At 43.3% G+C, this 22509-nt stretch overlaps 1 protein-coding gene and 1 long non-coding RNA gene across 11 annotated transcripts in view; one reads left to right on the top strand and one right to left on the bottom strand.

Moving 5' to 3' along the window:
* Positions 1–850: 850 nt before the first annotated feature.
* On the bottom strand, positions 851–20649 carry LOC130297348 (uncharacterized). 2 transcript variants are annotated; one of them, XR_008849491.1, is made up of 3 exons: positions 20455–20649; positions 15018–15147; positions 851–1896 (listed from the first exon to the last, which is right to left on the bottom strand). It is a non-coding gene; the product is annotated as an uncharacterized LOC130297348 (long non-coding RNA). The 2 variants fall into 2 exon arrangements; XR_008849492.1 differs by lacking the exon at positions 20455–20649 and adding an exon at positions 19125–19462.
* Positions 20650–20709: 60 nt separating this feature from the next.
* FAAP100 (FA core complex associated protein 100) overlaps positions 20710–22509 on the top strand; it is a 230956-nt gene continuing 229156 nt past the window's right edge. For 7 of the 9 annotated variants that reach the window (XR_008849483.1, XR_008849484.1, XR_008849485.1 and 4 more), the window contains exon 1: positions 20711–20863. The gene's annotated coding sequence lies outside the window, so the exon portion shown is untranslated. The other 2 variants (XR_008849488.1, XR_008849481.1) reach the window with 2 other exon arrangements.

The following is a 22509-nucleotide window of genomic DNA, read 5'->3' on the forward strand; positions in this document are numbered from 1 at the left end:
CATCACGATTTAACCATCCGATTATCGGACCGTAAATTTGGACGAAATCGAATTGCAAAAAATCGTATACAATCGTATGTAAAATTTTCTTTGCTATCCGATTTTAAAATCGTATCCAAAAATCGTACAGATGAAAATTCCATCCGATTTTCTATAAAAATCGGATCCTGTTTTTTTAAATGAATATGTATGCCAATGGCAATAAAGTTTTATATATTTGAAGTGTATGTGTTTTGAAGTCTACTGCGCATGCGTACAAAAAAAAACGTGTGCGATTAATCTGATTGCACAGTCACCCGATTCCATACGATTTACATAGACATCAATAATAAATAAAAAAACTGACACGATTTCGATCCGATTTTGAATCTGGACCAAAAATCGTGATCAACCATGATTTTACCCTCGATCTTAAATTGTGCAAAATCGGATGCGGATCAAAACTGAGGCATTTCTTGTCTATCATTAAAGGGGTACTCCCGTGGAAAACTTTTTTTTTTTTTTTTTTTTTTTTTTTTTTTTAAAATCAACTGGTGCCAGAAAGTTAAACAGATTTGTAAATTACTTCTATTAAAAAATCTTAATCCTTCCATTACTTATTAGCTGCTGAATACTACAGAGGAAATTTCCTTTTTGGAACACAGAGCTCTCTGCTGACATCATGACCTCAGTGCTCTCTGCTGACATCTCTGTCCATTTTAGGAACTGTCCAGAGCAGCAGATGTTTGCTATGGGGATTTTCTCCTACTCTGGACAGTTCTTAAAATGGACAGAAATGTCAGCAGAGAGCACTGTGGTCATGATGTCAGCAGAGAGCTCTGTGGTCAAAAAAGAAAATAATTTCCTATGTAGTATTCAGCAGCTAATAAGTACTGGAAGGATTAAGATTTTTTAATAGAAGTAATTTACAAATCTAAATACTAAGGTAGAAGTACAGGGAGAGCACACATGGAGAACTATATCACCTAATGACGTATACAGCAAGGTCCACGGCGACCTCCGATACCAGTCTCCTGCGGGGTGCACGTACACAGATAAGAACAACAAAAAGAGACAAGGCCAAAAGAAGCTCGCACTTACGTGCGAAACTGCCGGCGTAGCCTCTGAGCACCACAAGATACCAGCGCCGAATGCCGTGACCAAGCTACCCGACACCAGACACCAAGATGTGACAGTCTCAACTTTGCGGTGAGTGCACCTACATCTCTTTTTGTTGTTCTTATTTACAAATCTGTTTAACTTTTTGGCACCAGTTGATAAAAAAATAAAAAATAAAAAGTTTTCCTCGGGAGTACCCCTTTAATGAATGGAAGTCAATGGATACGACTTGGCGTGCAGATTTGTACGATTTCAAAGTTAAAAATCGTGAGTAGAAGTAGGATGGTAAAATCGTGATGTGAATGCACCCAGAGTGAAAAACTGCCAAAGGCTCAAAAAAGAAAACAAAAAAGACCCAAAAAACTAACAAAAACAAATGCAACAACGCAGAAAAAAAAAAGTTGGAAGTTATTTTAATTTTTTTTTATTTTTTTTTTTAAAGATACATTTGTGTAGAAACGTAGCCTAACCACACTTATCCAGCAGATTTTCTGCAAGGGTAAACGTATTGGCTTTATAAATCTACATCCATCCGATCCTATTAGCTATGGCCGGGTCCTTCTGCGTTGAAACCAGCCAAGTGTTGTACGTGGAAAGTATTAGTCATATGACATCTTGTTTCCACTAGAAAGAGGAGGGCAGAGGAGTCTTAGTCACAGATGTATGCACAGGGCAGCCCGCGTCTTAGAGATTCAGTATGGCTGACACCTTACAGACACTTGAAGACGTTGTATGTCTTTTCTATCAATAGGTTGAAGCTCCTGCTGACAGGTCTTCCTTAAGATTGAGAGGGAAGAGCTGCAGGTATATTAAGAGGAAAAGAGACGGAAGTTACCACTTGGCATACCAAACGGAAGCTGTAGTCTGGTTGCTCTACAATGCCCCTAAAAAAAAAAAGTTGTCCCCAAATTATTTTTATATGTCCTATTATAAAATTCTACAATATTAAAGGGGGTCTCTTTTGGTTCCTTATCTTGTGGCCAGAGTGGTTACAAAGAGCATCACTTACTCAGGAGGACCTGTGCTGTTCTGCATGAACGCAGACAACCGGTATTGCGGTATGGGCAAAAATTCATATCGTGCAGGAAAAAAATGTCGGTATTCGGTATGAACCGGTATACCGCCCAGCACTATCCCATTCTATACATTTGGTTGAAGACCATTTGAGGTTTGCTTTAACTACTAGTCACCAGTTATTGTACACCAGAAAGAATGAAGAGCTTACACTTAGAGAAATCTATAAAAAAAATCTAATTTTTATTATTGCATATCATTAAAATACAAACGAGACTTCACAGACAGGATTTACCAATATACACAATTGGAGCTTAGGGCCCAGTATTAAAGGGGTACTCCACTGCTCAGCGTTTGGAACTGTTCCAAACGCTGGAGCCGGCAGCTCGTGACGTCATAGCCCCCAGCCCCTCATAACATCACGCCCCACCCCCCACAGCCGTCATGCCCCCTCCCATAGACTTGCATTGAGGGGGCGGGGCTATGATGTCACAAGCTGCCGGCTCCAGCGTTCGGAACAGTTTGTTCCAAACGCTGAGCAGCGGAGTACCCCTTTAATGTATTAGAAAGCACCCTTTCAAATATTGCAAAAAAATATGTCACAGAATATCCAGAGTAACATGGTACCTTATGCCCTGCCGTAATATCAATTGACCAATGCCCAATACTTTTGTGCCACCAATATGACGGAAAACACTAATAAAGTCCGGGCAGGCTCACTGTACCTATATCATACTATGTATAGCATAAGTGCCTAAGGTGCCAAGGTATTCTCCCCCATTGTGATGGTGCCTCACCACTTCACTACCCCAACAGCTGATGTTTCGGCTCCTTCAGGGGGCTCTCAAATCACCAGGTATGTTGAACTTTGATCTAGTTGAGGCATCTATGAGATGTCCTACCAAGTCATAGTCCATGGGGGTATTTGCATGCCACTAATGGCCTAATTTCTGATAGAGTTTGCTAATTGTTTAAAAGTTACCACCATGGGAACCCTCCTGGCCCCAACAGGGCTTAGAGGAATTTGTCTGCATATGGCCCACCCGATCTTAGATGTTCTTAACACTGAAACCTCCAATTTAGTTCTTCCTTAGAAGTGTAATATATTTCAGTGGTTCCTTCATATGTGATCAGTCCGTGGTTTATGCTTTGGTGTGGACATCAGAAGATCTCATTTTGTAGGATACCTCATAGACATGGTCTCTCTGGTGACAGGTGCCTTCAAGTAGGTCTTGTACAAATTTCCATCTGTTGGGTTGGTACAAATGATGTGAAGGTCCATCAGTTGGGTTGTTACAAATGATGTGAAGGTCCATTAGTTGGGTTGTCACAAATAATGTGAAGGTCCATTGGTTGGGTTGGTACAAATGATGTGAAGGTCCATTAGTTGGGTTGTCACAAATAATGTGAAGGTCCATTGGTTGGGTTGGTACAAATAACGTGAAGGTCCATCAGTTGGGTTGTCACAAATGACGTGAAGGTCCATCAGTTGGGTTGGTACAAATGATGTGAACGTCCATCAGTTGGGTTGTCACAAATGACGTGAAGGTTCATCAGTTGGGTTGTCACAAATGACATGAAGGTTCATCAGTTGGGTTGTCACAAATTATGTGAAGGTCCATTGGTTGGGTTGGTGCAAATTATGTGAAGGTCCATTGGTTGGGTTGTCACAATTGATGTGAAGGTCCATCAATTGGGTTGTCACAAGTTATGTGAAGGTCCACCAGTTGGGTTGTCACAAATGACGTGAAGGTCCATCTGTTAGGTTGTCACAAATGATGTGAAGGCCCATCAACTGGGTTGTCACAAATGACGTGAAGGTCCATCAGTTGGGTTCTCACAAATTTTCACAAATGATGTGAAGCTCAATCAGTTGGGTTGTCACAAATGACGTGAAGGTCCATCATTTGGGTTGGTACAAATGATGTGAACATCCATCAGTTGGGTTGTCACAAATGACGTGAAGGTTCATCGGTTGGGTTGTCACAAATGACTTGAAGGTCCATCACTTGGGTTGTCACAAACAAAGTGAAGGTCCAAGTGTTCTAACTTTCTCCTACTCTCAGGATTATGTTCAGTGACCACCCGAAGTACGTCTAAGTCTCTCTCACCAACTTTCTATAGACCATCATTTCCCAACCAGGGTGCCTCCAGATGATGCATAACTACAGCATGCTGGGAGTTGTAGTTTTGCAACTGTTGGAGGCACCCTGGTTGGGAAACAGTGCTTTAGACATATGAGGGTACTTTGAGGTTTGTGGAGGAGAAGTACAAGATGATATGAAGCTTTTTTTCCATAGTGTCCACTTGTTTGCAGTTCATAGACCAGAGATCTTTTTTTTTTTGCAGTGTAGTGCCGCCTGACCTCTCCGATTTTCTTTACCCCCTGCCCCGCCCTCTTTTCTCCTCATGGTGTCACTTTCTCGCAGGGGTTTTAAAGGAGTGTGGGACACGAGGCGTCACAGAGCCATGTGTATTTTAGCACTGATGAATTGAAATAAATGCTTAAAAAATACCCAACATTTGTTTTTGTGTTCTTTTTGTTGTGGAGGAACCCCGAGTGGACTCGACTTTGCCTGTTCATTATATAAATTTAAAGGGAATGTTATAAACACCGTTCAGTCTGCAGGTATCAGTTTTGTGGGAAATGTTTCAGGATAACGTGTCTTTTATTTATGTAAATCTCTGCCTATTCTGAGCTAAGGTGTCAGGTGGGCGGTGCTAATCGGGATTGACAGCTCTCTACCTGCATACTTAGACAGCTGTCAATCACTGATTAGCACCGCCCACTTGACTACTTAGCACAGAATGAGCAGATGTTTACATGAATAAAGTTGTCCTGAAACTGTTCCTACAAAACTATACATCAATTTGCTCAGCTCCTGCTTCTGGCATGCTGGGAGTTGTAGTTTTGCAGCAGATGGAGGCACCCTGGTTGGGAAACACTGCAGTACACAGAAAGAGATTCAGCACTGACTGAATCAGTTGGTGCTAGGACCGCACGGACATCGCCATTCCCATAGACTGCAGTGTAGTTCATGCATATTCCATCACAAAGATCATTCTTTCGTCAGCGAAATTTCAGCAGTGGAAGCTCCGCATCTGAAGTTCTGTAGTGTGCAGCACAATCATATTGATGACAATTGGACTGCACTGGAATTTCCAAACAGAATTCTTTAGTATGAACCAGGCCTTATGCAGTGATCCCTCAACTTACAATGGCCTCAGGTTACAATATTTTCAGACTTTTCTGGACCATTGTAACTTGAAACCAGACTCAACATACAATACTATGGACACTCCAGATCTGTGATACCTGTCAATGGCCGGAAGATCTGACCAATCAGAATGGGCATTCACTGGTAAAACCCCTGTATTACTGAAGTGTATACACTGACTGGTGTCAGGTAGCGCCTCCTACAGTACAGGGAGGTATTACATGTTCTGTACTACTCTTTACCTGTATTACTGAAGTGTATGCACTGACTGGTGTCTGGTAGCGCCCCCTACAGTACAGGGAGGTATTACATGTTCTGTACTACTCTTTACCTGTATTACTGAAGTGTATGCACTGACTGGTGTCTGGTAGCGCCCCCTACAGTACAGAAAGGTATTACGTGTTCTGTACTCTTTAACTGTATTACTGAAGTGTATACATTGACTGGTGTCAGGTAGCGCCTCCTACAATACAGGGAGGTATTAAATGTTCTGCACTACTCTTTACCTGTATTACTGAAGTGCATGCACTGACTGGTGTCTGGTAGCGCCCCCTACAGTACAGGGAGGTATTACATGTTCTGTACTCTTTACCTGTGCAGGAATAGCTGCTTCTTTGGACACCAGGTGAGGGCGGCTCCATTACTTTTTTAGGACACTGTGTACTGTACAGGACCCTGAAGAAGCTCCTGTCCTCTACATAGACAGTGATTACAGCTCCCAGCAGATCTTTATTACTTTTATATGTAAGGATTTGCTTTATCTATATTAGTTATCTACTTATTTTTCTTTAATCCTCACTTTTCTATTTTTGGATGACATTTTCGGGGATTCAGAACCAGTTAACAGATTCCCTTAGAGAGTTATGGTGTCGACATACGATGGTCCCAACGTACGATGGTCTCAACGTACGATGGTCCCAACATACGATGGTCCCAACATACGATGGTCCCAACATACGATGGTCCCAACATACGATGGTCCCAACATACGATGGTCTCAACATACGATGGTCCCAACATACGATAGTCGTCCTGCAACCGATTAATATTTGTAACTTGAGGGACCACTGTACTTCCTTTCTCCTGCGGGGGCACTGTAGGGAAATGAATCACTTTCTGACACTTGATGATCTCTGTGATCAGTAGCGGATCACTCAGATCATTTTACATACAGTTGAAACCTCTTTGAGAAGACCATCCAAATTTGCATTGAAAAGTGGCCACAATGCATAATGTATGTTGGACAGGAAAATCGGTCACACAAAATCTAACCTGGATAAGGGGGTGGTCTTCTCAAAGAGGTGGTGGTATCAATGTGTATCAAAAAGTAACTGACCAATGTAGAGAACCCCTATAAATTACCATATGGTATTCTTATCCTGGTACAATGGCTAGTTAAAGGGGTACTCCGGTGGAAAACATTTTTTTTTTTTTTAAATCAACTGGTGCCAGAAAGTTAAACAGATTTGTAAATTACTTCTATTAAAAAAATCTTAATCCTTCCAGTACTTATTAGCTGCTGAATACTACAGAGGAAATTATTTTCTTTTTGGAACACAGAGCTCTCTGCTGACATCACGAGCACAGTGCTCTCTGCTGACATCTCTGTCCATTTTAGGAATTGTCCAGAGCAGCATATGTTTTCTATGGGGATTTTCTCCTACTCTGGACAGTTCTTAAAATAGACAGAGATGTCAGCAGAGAGCACTGTGGTCGTGATGTCAGCAGAGAGCTCTGTGTTCCAAAAAGAATTTCCTCTAGTATTCAGCAGCTAATAAGTACGGGAAGGATTAAGATTTTTTAATAGAAGTAATTTACAAATCTGTTTAACTTTCTGGCACCAGTTGATTAAAAAAAAAAAAAAAAAAAATAAGTACCCATTTAAGGTTGTCTGCGATAAAAAAAAAAAAAAAAACAGTGCCACCCCTGTCCACAGGTTATGTGTGGTCTTGCAGCTCACCCCTCTATTGACTTAATTGGTATTATATTGCAGTACCACAAACAACCTGTGGACAGGTGTGGCATTGTTTGTGAAGACCGATATATAACCCTGCTAATGGCGGGATACTATGACTGCAGAAATGACCATATCGGTTCTCGATTATTGGAGCCAACCTAGTGCAACCGAAAAGGCTGGATTTCCCATAAAAAAAGGGAGGAGATAGAGAGGAGTCCAAAGGGGGCGAGGACTATAAACTGCCAGGACTGGAGAGACTCTGGAGGGATCAGGACCAGGGAAGGTGGAGAGACACGTGTGAGCAGCAACGCAGCAGGTATGAGGTTAACCAGATGGAGTCCTACTCTCTGCGCTCCCAGTAACTTGGACTCTCTTCCCTTCCCATACTGGACCGGAGACCCGAAAAGCAGCTGGGGAATCGCTCATCACACAAAAATTCTCTTACATAAGAGTCCTGCTGTTTTTCAGACAACACACATTGATGTAGCAGAGCCGATTGTGTCACTATGTTGTAGATTTACCTGTAGTTCAGTGTTTCCCAACCAGGGAGCCTCCAGCTGTTGCAAAACTACAACTCCCAGCATGCCCGGACAGCCTTCGGCTGTCCGGGCATGCTGGGTGTTGTAGTTTTGCAACAGCTGGAGGCTCCCTGGTTGAGAAACACTGCTGTAGTCCTTTGGGATGCCAAGTGACAAACATAGCTCTGCTACATCTGTACCAGCTATTCTTCACTCAATACCCAGCTCTCGGTATAGCAGGATTAAACAGAACTGATTAGAATTGTATTATGGTCATGTTGGGGGTTGTAGTGTTCTGTGTATAGAGTATAATATAATTGTATTATGGTCATGTTGGGGGTTGTAGTGTTCTGTGTATAGAGTATAATAGAATTGTATTATGGTCATGTTGGGGGTTGTAGTGTTCTGTGTATAGAGTATAATAGAATTGTATTATGGTCATGTTGGGGGTTGTAGTGTCCTGTATAGAATATAATAGAATTGTATTATGGTCATGTTGAAGGTTGTAGTGTTATATGTATGGAGTATAATAGAATTGTATTATGGTCATGTTGAGGGTTGTAGTGTTCTGTGTATAGAATATAATAGAATTGTATTATGGTCATGTTGGGGGTTGTAGTGTTCTCTGTATAGAGTATAATAGAATTGTATTATGGTCATGTTGGGGGTTGTAGTGTTCTATGTATAGAGTATAATAGAATTGTATTATGGTCATGTTGGGGGTTGTAGTGTTCTGTGTATAGAATATAATAGAATTGTATTATGGTCATGTTGGGGGTTGTAGTGTTCAGTGTATAGAGTATAATAGAATTGTATTATGGTCATGTTGGGGGTTGTAGTGTTCTGTGTATAGAATATAATAGAATTGTATTATGGTCATGTTGGGGGTTGTAGTGTTCTATGTATAGAGTATAATAGAATTGTATTATGGTCATGTTGGGGGTTGTAGTGTTCTATGTATAGAGTATAATAGAATTGTATTATGGTCATGTTGGGGGTTGTAGTGTTCTCTGTATAGAATATAATAGAATTGTATTATGGTCATGTTGGGGGTTGTAGTGTTCTGTGTATAGAGTATAATAGAATTGTATTATGGTCATGTTGGGGGTTGTAGTGTTCTCTGTATAGAATATAATAGAATTGTATTATGGTCATGTTGGGGGTTGTAGTGTTCTCTGTATAGAGTATAATAGAATTATAGTCGTGTTGGGGGTTGTAGTGTTCAGTGTATAGAGTATAATAGAATTGTATTATGGTCATGTTGGGGGTTGTAGTGTTCTATGTATAGAGTATAATAGAATTGTATTATGGTTATGTTGGGGGTTGTAGTGTTCTGTGTATAGAGGATAATAGAATTGTATTATGGTCATGTTGGGGGTTGTAGTGTTCTGTGTATAGAGTACACCCCAGTATGTTTTTTTTAATTTTTTTATTATTTGCCCCCCCCCCCCCCCAATTATGTTTTTTTTTTTATCATTGGGTCCCCATTATGTTTTTGATTATTGGGCCCCCAATTATGTTTTTTTTTATTGGGCCCCCATTATGTTTTTATTATTGGGCTCAATTATGTTTTTTTTTTATTATTGGGCCCCCATTATGGTTTTTTTTTTTTTATTATTGGGCTCAATTATGTTTTTTTTTTTATTATTGGGCCCCCATTATGGTTTTTTTTTTATTATTGGGCCCCCATTATGTTTTTTTTTTTTTTATTATTGGGCCCCCATTATGTTTTTTTATTATTGGGCCCCCATTATGTTTTTTTATTATTGGGCCCCCCTTATGTTTTTATTATTGGGCCCCATTATGTTTTGTTTTTTATTACTTGGCCCACCATTAGGGTTTTTTTTATTTTTTTATTATTGGGCCCCCATTATGTTTTTTTTATTTTTTATTATTGGGCCCCCAGTATGTTTTTTATTATTGGGCCCCCAGTATGTTTTTTATTATTGGGCCCCCTCTCCTCTGTATAGTGTTATGTAAGAAACATACAAGTCTCATGAGCTCATCGTCATCTTCTGTCTTCAATCTCGCCCCCCTCGGGTTCTGTGCAGTGTACGGGGGGTATATGTCCAGCTGTGTATGGAAAATAATTCCGTACATAGCGTGACTAGCGAAACGCAGGAAGAAGATATAAAATGCCCTGAATGCTTTCATCGTCTGACAACACATGTGTCTTATCAGATACGTTCCCCTCCCTGTGTTACACGGACGTCATGCTCCCTCCATGGACTCGTTGGATGTAGACCATAAGGCAGTGTTTTCCAACCAGGGTCCCTCCAGCTGTTGCCAAACTACAACTCCCAGCATGCCCGGACAGCCGAAGGCTGTCCGGGCATGCTGGGAGTTGTAGTTTGGCAACAGCTGGAGGGACCCTGGTTGGAAAACACTGCCATAAGGCCTTGCAGTCCAGTTGACCATAACCTCTATTCTCCCTCCAGGACTCGCCATGGAGAAGATCCTACTATGTCTCTTGTTAATTGTCGCAATAGGCTTTGCCGCTAAGCAGAAGCGAGAGCCATTGGAGTGGGACTACCGGTCAGAAGGTGAGACATCGGACTTCCATGACGGTGGAATTATGACACAGGTTATACCGGGAATGTACCAGAATTTATTGAGGGAATACTCATAAGGGTGTTGTCCCATTAGGTTAAATGGACACCATACATGGGGTCCTCTATTCATGCCCCTCTTTTTCTATAAGTCAGAAATATTGGGGCATAGGCGTTGTTTTTTTTTTGGCCGGAACAACACCAGGGATGGCCTATACTAAGGGTACACCATCAATATCTGGGGATCCTGGCAACCTCAATAAAAGGGGCCATGATGCCCCATTGAGCATCTGCTCCTCTACATTGTATACCAAGCGTAGAGACTTACATTTGGATATGACTATGGCTGGTACAGCAGTTCTTGTAGGAGACTGTACAAGGCGCTGTGCGTGGTGAACAATAAAAGGCAAGGCCTTCCGTGGACTTGGAGAAAGGGGTATGCTCATTTCAGCATTGGTTGGACCCACTTATTATGGCAAAACCTATATACATGGAAAATCTGATCTTGGGACTGTAAATGTAGGGAGGTTTTATATGCCGTAGTAGATTGGTCTGGTAGATTGGTATCCTATATAAATCGTGGGACAAAAGGGGGGAAAAATTGGCGCCAAATAAAGGGTTACTCCGGTGGAAAACATTTTTTTTAAATCAACTGGTGCCAGAAAGTTAAACAGATTTGTAAATTGGTTCAATTAAAAAAAATCTTAATCCTTCCAGTACTTATTAGCTGCTGAATACTACAGAGGAAATGGTTTTCTTTTTGGAACACAGAACTCTCTGCTGATATGATGAGCACAGTGCTCTCTGCTGACATCTCTGTCCATTTTAAGAACTGTCCAGAGTAGGAGAAAATCCCCATAGAAAACATATGCTGCTCTGGACAGTTCCTAAAATGGACAGAGATGTCAGCAGAGAGCACTGTGGTCATGACATCAGCAGAGAGCTCTGTGTTCCAAAAAGAAAATAATTTCCTCTGTAGTATTCAGCAGCTAATAAGTACTGGAAGGATTAAGATTTTTTTTTAAATAGAAGTAATTTACAAATCTTTTTAAATTTCTGGCACCAGTTGATTTAAAAAAAAAAAAAAAAAAGTTTACCACTGGAGTACCCCTTTAATGCCGTGCTGAAATGCCAGATCCTCCTTAACACAGGAACCGGTTATGCCCCATGGACAGCTCCATTTGCTACAGAACACACTAGAAAATCAAAGCTACCGTTTGATTTTATACCCTAACAATCTGATTGTGGTTGCAACAATTATAGAATTGCCTTTATATTTCTCAGCCAGGTATCAAGGAGGCGGAGCTAAGCCACTCATGTGACACCTCCTCATTCATCCACACTTTGCAGCCCCTTCCTTGACTGTTGTACAGGGCTCTATATGTCAGTCAAGGAGGGGCTGGGAGGTGAGAGTGAGCGAGGGGACATGCCAGGCTGGGACACTTGAGCAGCTTGGCTCCGCCTCCTTGACACTTGTCTAAGAAAAAGGCGATTTTATAAGTCTGGCAACCCCAACCAGCTAAAAAAAACGGTACAATTTGCTTTGGTAGCTTAACAGCTACCCAATGGTGTATGCAGCTCTTACACTCTAAAGATTCCTTTTAAGTTATAATAGGTTCCATCATGGTGTCTATTATATTATCAGGAAGACTAATGCTGCATGTTGTGCTATTCTTCCTGTCAGATCGGAAGGAAGCGCCAATCTAAACAGCCTAATATTAGAGCTTACCCTTATTTTGTTCTAATATAACTGATGGCTTTTTTGGGTGTTGCTTGGCTGGTAAATCTTGTTAGTATGGGGGGACTTGGCTTGAACAGGTTAAAGGGGTACTCCCGTGGAAAACTTTTTATTTTTTCAAATCAACTGGTGCCAGAAAGTTAAACAGATTTGTAAATCACTTCTATTAAAACATCTTAATCCTTCCAGTACTTTTTAAAGGCTGTATACTAAAGAGAAATCCAAAAAAAAGAAATGCATTTCCTCTGATGTCATGACCAGAGTGCTCTCTGCTGACCTCTACTGTCCATTTTAGGAACTGTCCAGAGCAGGAGAAAATCACCATAGCAAACATATGCTGCTCTGGACAGTTCCTAAAATGGACAGCACAGGTCAGCAGAGAGCACTGTGGCCATGACATCAGAGGAAATTCGTTTCTTTTTTTGGATTTCTCATTAGTATACAGCCCCTAAAAAGTACTGGAAGGATTAAGATTTTTTAATAGAAGTGATTTACATATCTGTTTAACTTTCTGGCACCAGTTGATTTGAAAAAAAAAAAAAAAAGGTTTTCCACGGGAGTACCCCTTTAAGGAACGCGGATCTAGAGTGCCTCCCTATATACGCTCCATGTTCCATCATAAACCTTCCTTTTTACATTTTCCTAATGTTGACAGCTCCGTTGGAGAAGACCTCAGTGTCATCGTCATGTGATCTATGCACTTTAAGCTATACCGTATGTGATGCAGTTGAGTCGTGTGTGATGCGGGTTGCTGTTTTTAGTTACGGGCACAGTTCACAAGTTTCTCGCCTCTTTTGATTCCACAGCGGAGAAAGTGAACATGCGGGGGTGTGCTAATCTAACCAATGTGTTGGACAACTGGAAATTTGCCATCCTGACACAGTTCAGAAACCTGCTTCTCTATGACCATCACACTGTACTGCCCGACTATGGAAGGTGAGCATCTCTGAGCCTTAAATGGGCACTGTCAGAATCAAAAACTGTACATCTTGGCAAAACATTAAAGGGGTACTCCGGCCCTGAGACATCTTATCCACTATCCAAAGGATAGGGGATAATATGTCTCACCGCGGGGGTCCCGTCGCTGGGAACCCCCGCAATCTGGTATTCACTACCCACCTGTTTGAGCTGCATGCCACGGTGCCAGCTCACAAACAGCCAGGTGGCGGCCACGGGGCCGGAGTATCGTGACATCATGACTCCGCCCCCATGTGACGTCACCCCCTCCGCTATGCAAGTCTATGGGAGGGGGCGTCTTGCCCCCTCCCATAGACTTGCATAGCGGGGGGTTGATGTCACACGGGGGCGTAGTCATGACGTCACGATACTCCGGCCCCGTGGTGGCCCTCTGGCTGTTTGGGAGCTGGCACCGCGACGTGCAGCTCAAACAGGTGGGTGGTGAATACAAGATCGCGGTGAGACATCTTAGCCATATCCTTTGGATAGGAGATGAGATGTCTCAGGGCCGGAATACCCCTTTAACCTTTATAATATACTTCATAAAAAAATGTATCTAGTTTTTATAGTAATCATGGCTTTTAAAAAAAAGACCTCTAGGGGTCCCCATAGTGTCCAAAACATAATCCTGTCCACTGCAGCATCATCTTTGTCCCAGCTGAAGCACAGTCCAGTGAGGGTGAGACTTGCATTCCTCTGTGCTCACTCCTGCGGGAATTGCAGTAAGGCATAAAAACATATAAAAACAGCTCAGGCAAGATGGCTACCCACAGTATAATTTACAAAAAATGTAATAAAAAAATACAATCAGAAAAGAGAAACCGATTAAAAAAGGAACGTGCTGCAGTATCTGGTTCTGATCAATAAAAAAATAAACTAGATGACACATGCCCTTTAAAGGGGTACTCCGGGGGGAAAAAAAAATGTTTTCAAATCAACTGGTGCCAAAAAGTTAAACAGATTTGTAAATTACTTCTATTTAGAAAAATCTTAATCCTTCCAGTACTTATCAGCTGCTGTATACTACAGAGGAAGTTGTGTAGTTATTTTCTGTCTGACCACAGTGCTCTCTGCTGACATCTCTGTCCGTTTCAGGAACTGTCCAGAGCAGGAAAGGTTTTCTATGGGGATTTGCTTCTAATCTGGACAGTTCCTGACACGGACAGAGAGAGCACTGTGGTCAGACTGAAAAGAACTACGCAACTTCCTCTGGAGCATACAGCAGCTGATAAGATGGAAGGGTTAAGATTTTTTAATGGAAGTAATTTACAAATTTGTTTATCTTTCTGGCACCAGTTGATTTCCACTGGAGTTCCCCTTTAAGGGAGGCCTGGGGAGTCAGAGCTTGATACAGTGCTACCATAGGGGAAAATACTGCCCCCTATGACCTGTAGTAGGAATAACACTAATTTTGGCCAGATTTCTTTTAAAGGGGTTGTCCAGTTATTTACAACATATCCCCTATCCTGTGTCTGATCGTCGGGAAAAGGGGTTGGTGGTAGTTTTGGCGAGTCCGATTGCTGGGATCCCCCCACTACTTCTGTGATGTCAAAAATGGGGCCCATGTCCTACCTTGGAGCGCTCTGGCCTCACCTATCAAGAACAAGGGACTGACCACCAGCCACGCCAATCACCAGCCGCTAATTGGCAAAGTGGGCCATCACTCCCACGACCAGTTTGTCCCGGTAGATGGGGGCCAGAGCATTTCAAAGTAAGGGACAAGGCCCCATTCTGGAGATAGCGGGGGTCCTGTTTATAGGGGAGGGATATGTTTTACAAAAATGGAAAAGCACTTTAAAGTTTTTTACAATAAAATTAGGCCACAGAGTGGATTTACAGGCCACCTAATGTCATATCATCTCAATCACTTTCTCTTTCTCTCCCCGTAAGAATCAAATCCCTTTCGGAGGCTCTTGACGACTTGTATAAGGAGTTTAATGCCTTGAAGGAACGTCTTGGAGAGCTCACCACCAAGTTTGATGGGGTCGAAGCCTTTGTGGACCAGATGAATGCTGGACGCCACGTGCCACCTGCCAGGCCACCCTCATCTGCTGGAGAGTCATCCATGGTGCCAACTCTTCAGTTACAACCTGGCATCCTGACCAACCAAGGCGGCCAAACACGAAGAGTGAAGAAAGTTAGAGTTAATAGTCAGGCATAAAACACAACAATAACTAGGTGGGATCGGGAAAAGCATGGTGTGACTGCTGCCGAGCTGCGTTTCTCTTCCACAAGTATTGCTAAGGCTGCATTCACACCACGTTTTTGTTATACAGTTCCCGTATACGGTTTCAAATTAAAAAACGTACGAAACCGTATAGAAAACCGTATGCATTGACTTAACATTGTAAACCGTATGTCAAACGCATCATCCGGTTTAGTCCGTTTTGCGTCTTATACGGTTTTATCCGTTTTTTTTACCCGTACCCAAAACCGTTATCTACCACGTTTTTTTTGTCTGGGAGAAAAACCGCATTAAACTGTGTGTACGTACGGTTCCATCCGGTTTGGACCATAAGGTTTTTGACTTTGCACAGTTTTATTTCTTGGTATTTCAATCAAACAGGTGAAACTTTATTCAAAATGGAGTGAAAAGTTAAAAACGTATACGTTTTTTTTCTTAAAAAACGGATGCAACCGGACATCATTTTACAAACCGTATACAGTGTTTAACCGTATACGGGTTGAAATTTGTACACACGTTTTGATACAGTTTAGGCTGCATTCACACCTCGTTTTTTACATACGGGTGCCGGATCTGTCTGGGGGAGGGGAAAACCGGGCTCTCCCGTACCCCAGCCAGATCAGCCCATAACTCCATTTACTTTTATGAGCTGACTGGAGTCCAACGGTGACTCCGGTCGGCTCAGTTTTGACCCATATGTGGTTTCCTGACCGGACCTAAAACCGTAGTATACTACGGTTTTAGGTCTGGTCCAAAACCGGATACGGATCAAAACTGAGCCGACCGGAGTCACCGTTGGACTCCAGTCAGCTCATAAAAGTAAATGGCATCACGGGCTGATCCGGCCGGGGTACGGGAGCACCCGGTTTTCCCCTCCCCAGCCGGATCCGGCACCCGTATGTAAAAACGAGGTGTGAATGCAGCCTTAGTCAGGTTTTGAGGAATCTGTTTTTCATCAAAAACCGTATTCGGGAACTGTATTGCAAAAACGTGGTGTGAATGCCGCCTAAGACATGTCTGACAGTCTGGTTGCCGGGGACAAACACTCCCTAACAACTGTTGTTAGGCAGCGAATCCCTAGAAGTCAGTCTGTCTCAGATCTTGGAGAAAGGATACAGAGGGCAAGGAAGGGGCATTGGGGCTTGGCCAGCACATTAACCAGGTGTTTTTCTCTCTCTCTTACCGCCATATTACCTAAGTATAGCGCATTTAAGTGGATGATGCATATTCTTGGTGTCCAGTGTGATCTCCTTCTGGGCAAGATTTGTACAGGATTATAAAAAAAAAATAAAAAAATTAAAACATGGCCGCTTTCTTCCGAAAACAGCACCACACCTGTCCACAGGTTGTCTTGTATTAAAGCTCAACCCCATCAACTTCACTGAATCTGAGCTGCAATTCTACACAGAACCTAAAGACAGGGGCGGCACTGTTTTTTTTTGAAGAAAGTAGCAATGTTTTCATAATCCTTTTGTAGAATTTATGTAAAGCTATCGCATATTCCCCTTATGACAGTGTTTCCCAACCAGGGTGTTTCCAGCTGTTGCAAAACTACAACTCCCAGCATGCCCAGACAGCCAACGGCTGTCCGGGCATGCTGGGAGTTGTAGTTTTGCAACAGCTGGAGGCAACCTGTTGGGAAACACTGCCTTATGAATTAAAGGGGTACTCCGGTGGAAAACTTTATTTATTTATTTTTTTAAATCGACTGGTGCCAGAAAGTTAAACAGATTTGTAAATTACTTCTATTAAAAAATCTTAATCCTTCCAGTACTTGTTAGCTGCTGAATACTACAGAGGAAATTCTTTTCTTTTTGGAACACAGTGCTCTCTGCTGACATCTCTGTCCATTTTAGGAACTGTCCAGAGTAGCATATGTTTCCTATGGGGATTTTCTCCTACTCTGAACAGTTCTTACAATGGACAGAGATGTCAGCAGAGAGCACTGTGCTCGTGATTCAGCAGAGAGCTCTGTGTTCCAAAAAGAAAAGAATTTCCTCTGTAGTATTCAGCAGCTAATAAGTAGTGGAAGGATTAAGATTTTTTAATAGAAGTAATTTATAAATCTGTTTAACTTTCTAGCACCAGCTGATTTAAAAAAAAAAAAAAAGTTATCCACCGGAGTACCCCTTTAAAGGGGTACTCCGCCACTTGACATCTTATCCCCTATCCAAAGGATAGGGGATAAGATGTCAGATCGCCGCGGTCCCGCTGCTGGGGAGCCCTGGGATCCCCGCTGCAGCACCCCGCTCTCATTACAGCACAAAGCGAGTTTGCTCTGCACGTAATGACGGGCAATACAGGGGCCGGAGCATTGTTACGTCACGTCACGGCCCCGCCCTCATGATGTCACGGCCCGCCCCTTTCAATACAAGTCTATGGGAGGGGGCGCGGCGGTCGTCACGCCCCTTCCCATAGACTTGCATTAAGGGGACGGGTCGTGATATCACGAGGGGCGGAGCCATGACATCACGCTGCTCCGTCCCCAGTATCGCCCGTCATCACGCACAGAGCGATCTCGCTCTGTGCTGTAATGATAGCGGGGTGCTGCAGCGGGGATCCGAGGGCTCCCCAGCAGCGGGACCGCGGCGATCTGACATCTTATCCCCTATCATTTTGATAGGGGATAACATGTCTAGGGGCGGAGTACCCCTTTAAACATAAGTTCTCCACAGTAGTAGGCCGCAGCCTGAGGCTCTCAAGCTGTTGTGAAACTACAACTCTCAGCATGCCCTGGCAGCTGGAGAACCAAAGGTTGGAGACCAGTGCTTTCCACAGTGCCATAGGCTAACATTGCATAGGGGAAGATGCAGGGACTGGTCCTCTGTAACCAGTGAGGTCACGTCTTGATTTCTGACAAATGTATGTTACATGTACACGGTTTTATAATAAATATATATATTCCATATATGTGCCTGCTGCACTTACGGTTTAATTCACTTGTCATCAATATAATGTTTAGCCCTCTGTCAGGGTTTTATGTATTTATTTTTCCATTTAGAAACAGCGCCACTTTTGTCTGTGGGCTATGTCTGGTATTGCAGCTCAACCTCATGCACTCAAAGATAAAGTGTTACTATCATGGATGAAACATCTTTTCTTATAACTCTGCATTGTACTGTCCCTCTGTTACTCCCCCTGGAATTATATGGATAACTTGGCAACTGGGAGATACCATTCCCCTTTGTGGATAAGGTGTGTTCTGCCCGATCAATGCTGACACAACTGTGTAGGGACGGATCCTACTGACAAAGGGGCCTCTGACGCAGATGTCAACGAGGCCTTATTGGTATGAAAACCTACACACCACCAGCAGCTGGAGACTACTACTACTGCTCCTCCGGGCAATGGTTCGGACCTACTGCTATAGGCCCCCTGACTGTACCCGCAAATATGGTTGTAGACACCCTCTATCCATTTCACTGTGCTCCCATTTATATTTGTAGGCCCCCTCCTCTAACTGTATCTCTATATCTCACTGTCCATATATATATATATATATATATATATATATATATATATATATATAAAACTCAGTATGTATGTGTGTATGTTCCAGCATCACGTCCAAACGGCTGAAGATATTAACGTGAAACTTGGTCACATGTTACTTATATGTCAACAACAAACATAGGATAGGCGATTTAACCCTTACTCACCCCTATTTGCCAGGGTCGGGGTTTTTGTTTAACGTCCCATACAAGTCTATGGGAAATATGTTACTGCATAACTTCCAAACGGCTGGAGATATTTCAAAAAATACCTGGTACACATATTACTTATATGTCAAATAAAAAGATATGATAGTTAAATTAAACCCAACCTACACCCTCATATAAAAGATGGGTTTTTGTTTTAAGTCCCATGTGAATAGAAGGGACTTCCAGTACCTTACTCCACAAGCTCCGCTCTGCATCTCCTGTTGAATGTGTCAGTCCGGCTTGCAAGCCCCACCCCATCTCACAAAGAGAGGAGGTCGGGATAGGAGGTCCAGACATGAGGTTAGGATATGAGGACGGGATAGGAGGTAGGGACAGGAGGTCGGGATATGAGGACGGGATAGGAGGTCCAGACATGAGGTCGGAATAGGAGGTAGGGACAGGAGGTCGGGATATGAGGACGGGATAGGAGGTTGAGATATGGGGACGGGATATGGGGTTGGGATATGACAACAATATATTGGGATGGGATATGAAGTCAAAAGCTTCCTCCTTTGTTGATTTTCTTCCTCAACAAGGATAAGGAAGGAAAAACCAGGCATATATATATATATATATATATATATATATATATATATATATATAGTTTTAAGTCCCGCAGATATTACTGCCCCCTGCATTTATAGTCGTAGGCCCCGTAAATATTACTTCCCCCTATATCTAGTTATGGACAACCCAGCTCCCAGAGATATTATTTTCCCCAGTTTTGGTGCTTCACTCTTTCTTCGCTCCGGGGTTGGGACCTACTGCTATGGTCCTCGGACCACTGGAGCACTGCCCAAACCTAAGGTTCAGCATTAGTTACTGTCCCTGACTCTGGCCCACTCTCCCGATGTCCTAGGTGGCAGCGCTCCTCCAGGGAGGTGTTAATGGTAGGGGAGGAGCTTGTGCGCGACACCTCCGTAAATACTATTAGCAGCCACTGCTCTCGCCCTCTGCTGCCACCTGCCGGACACTTTAGAAAAAGTGACTGCGGCCACCGATACTGTTTTTTTTTTCCCATATATGCCAGAATAACTGCTAGGTACCCCAGGGGGAAGGTGTACCCCAGATTCGGGACCGCTGCTCTGTGTACTGAGGCTGTGTTAGAGCTGTTTGATAAGCAAAAAAAACATTGGGGGAGATTTATCAAAACCTGGGCAGAGGAAGAGTGGTGCAGTTGCCCATAGCAACCAATCAGATTGCTTCTTTCATTTTCCACGGGCCTCTTTAGAGGCCTGTGGAAAAATGAAAGAAGCAATCTGATTGGTTAGGCCTGTGGAAAATGAAAGAAGCAATCTGATTGGTTAGGCCTGTGGAAAATGAAAGAAGCAATCTGATTGGTTGCTATGGGCAACTGCACCACTCTTCCTCTGCACAGGTTTTGATAAATCTCCCCCATTGTTATATTGCACTGTTATACTGAGCAAGGGCCCAATTCTGTAAGTGTCTGGTGTATACATATATCTTTCTTTATGGAAACAACAAAAGAGAAAGTCCATCTCGCCCCCTTTCCGCCCACCGTGTCAAGGACCAGTGCGGACCTCACCGCTTGTAATAACCAAGAAGGAAGAAAATGATGTCCAGCGCATTTGCGCTCCAATTTGCACATCTGGGGCTAAAAATGTGTTAATTGTAGTGGCGTATTTAGGACTACTATTGTGGCACTACAAGTTCATGCATGCCCTGCAGCCCGGTCCCATGGCAACCAGCGCGGCCTCCGTCAAGAGCCACGTACTCATAGCCCCGCCCCCTGTCAGTCTCCGCGAATACGTAGACGCAAACCACGTTCTCTTAAGATCACGTGCTCGCATGATTTGAATATGGGGCGCGGTTTCAACTTCGGCCAATGAGCTGTGAGCTGAAGTTCCTGTCGACAATATTGGCGGGCTAATTCGCGCCGCGGTGAAGTAGAAGCCGCTGTTGTCATGGTAACGCGTGTCTGTGGAGCGGGATATGGCTGTGACGTAGTTATAGGGTTATATACTGAGGGGGCTCTGTATCCTTCTCCTGTGCTCTGCTGTGGCTTCTCTTGTGAGACGGATATAGTTTCTGGGTTATAATAGGGGAGGGGCGCCATTTTTAATTTCTGAGGTAAAAAATATAATGATATGGGATTACTTATATAGTTATGGGGTACATGATATGACCCCTGGGGACCTCCAGCTGTTGCAAAACTACAACTCCCAGCATGCCCAGACAGCCGAAGGCACCCTGGTTGGGAAACACCCCTCAATGGCAATGGTCTCCAAATGGTGGACCTCACAAAGTTGCAAAACTACAACTCCCAGCATGCCCAGACAGCCTTCAGCTACCCGGGCATGTTGGGAGTTGTAGTTTTGCAACAGCTGGAGGCACCCTGGTTGGGAAACACCCCTCAATAGTGCTGGATGGTATGACCAAAAATGTATATCACGGTATTTTTCTAAATTATGGCAGTTTCACAGTATTTAACTGTATTTTTTTTTTTTTTAAATCTAAATTTTTAATTTTTAAAATGGGAAAAGGGTGGTGATTCTGACTTTTATTAGGGGAAGCGTTAATTAACTCGGATCGGACACACAGGAGGAAGGTAGGGGACCCTCCTCGTGTCCTCCAGCTGTTCGGGATGCCGCGATTTCGCCGCGGCGGTCCCAAACAGCCCACTGAGCTAACTGGCACTGATTAGCGTTCACGTTAGATGCGGCCATCAACTTTGAACACCGTGTCTAAAGGGTTAATAGTGCGCAGCACCGCGATTGGTGCTGCGCGCTATTAGCCACGGGTCCCGGCAGTTGCTAGATGCCGGCCCGACCCGCTATGATGCAGGGCCACTGCGTGGCCCCGTGTTATAAGAAGGGAGTGGGCGGAGGGCGTACAGGTACGCCCTCCGTCACCAACAGGGTATACACTCACCGGTATTGCGGTATATGAAAAATTCATATCCTAAATAAAAAAAAACAGTATTCGATATGAACCTGTATACTGCCCAGCACTACCCCTCAATGGTCTCCAAATTGTGGACCTCACAGTGTTGCAAAACTACAACTCCCAGCATGCCCGAACAGCTTTCGAAAGTAGTTTTGCAACATCGTGAGGTCCAAAATTTGGAGACCATTGCTAATTTAGGGGTATTTCCCAACCAGGGTGCCTCCAGCTGTTGCAAAACTACAACTCCCAGGATGCTGGGAGTTGTAGTTTTGTAACATCTGGAGGGCCACAGTTTAGAGACCATGACCAGAAGACAGTGTTTCCCAACCAGGGTTCCACCAGCAGTTGCGACACTACAACTCCCAGCATGGGCATGCTCGAAGTTGTAGTTTTACAACATCTGGAGGTCCACAATTTGGTGACCATTGTCATAGATCAGTGTTTCACGACCAGGGTGCCTCCAGCTGTTGCAGCACTACAACTCCCAGCATGCCTCTATCCGGCAAGTTGAACTTGATTGGGGTATATTGTTAATCAGTCTCCCAAAAGACAAAAAAAAAAAAAAATCATACGCTTTCCAATACATTACCCATGAAAACGAAACAAAAAGTCTTCCCATAAAAAATTAAGTCCTACATAGCGCCTTCAGGGGAAGAATGAAGAAGTT

This window comes from Hyla sarda, chromosome 13 (genome assembly GCF_029499605.1).
Source record: "Hyla sarda isolate aHylSar1 chromosome 13, aHylSar1.hap1, whole genome shotgun sequence".
In the NCBI taxonomy this organism is placed as follows: domain Eukaryota; kingdom Metazoa; phylum Chordata; class Amphibia; order Anura; family Hylidae; genus Hyla; species Hyla sarda.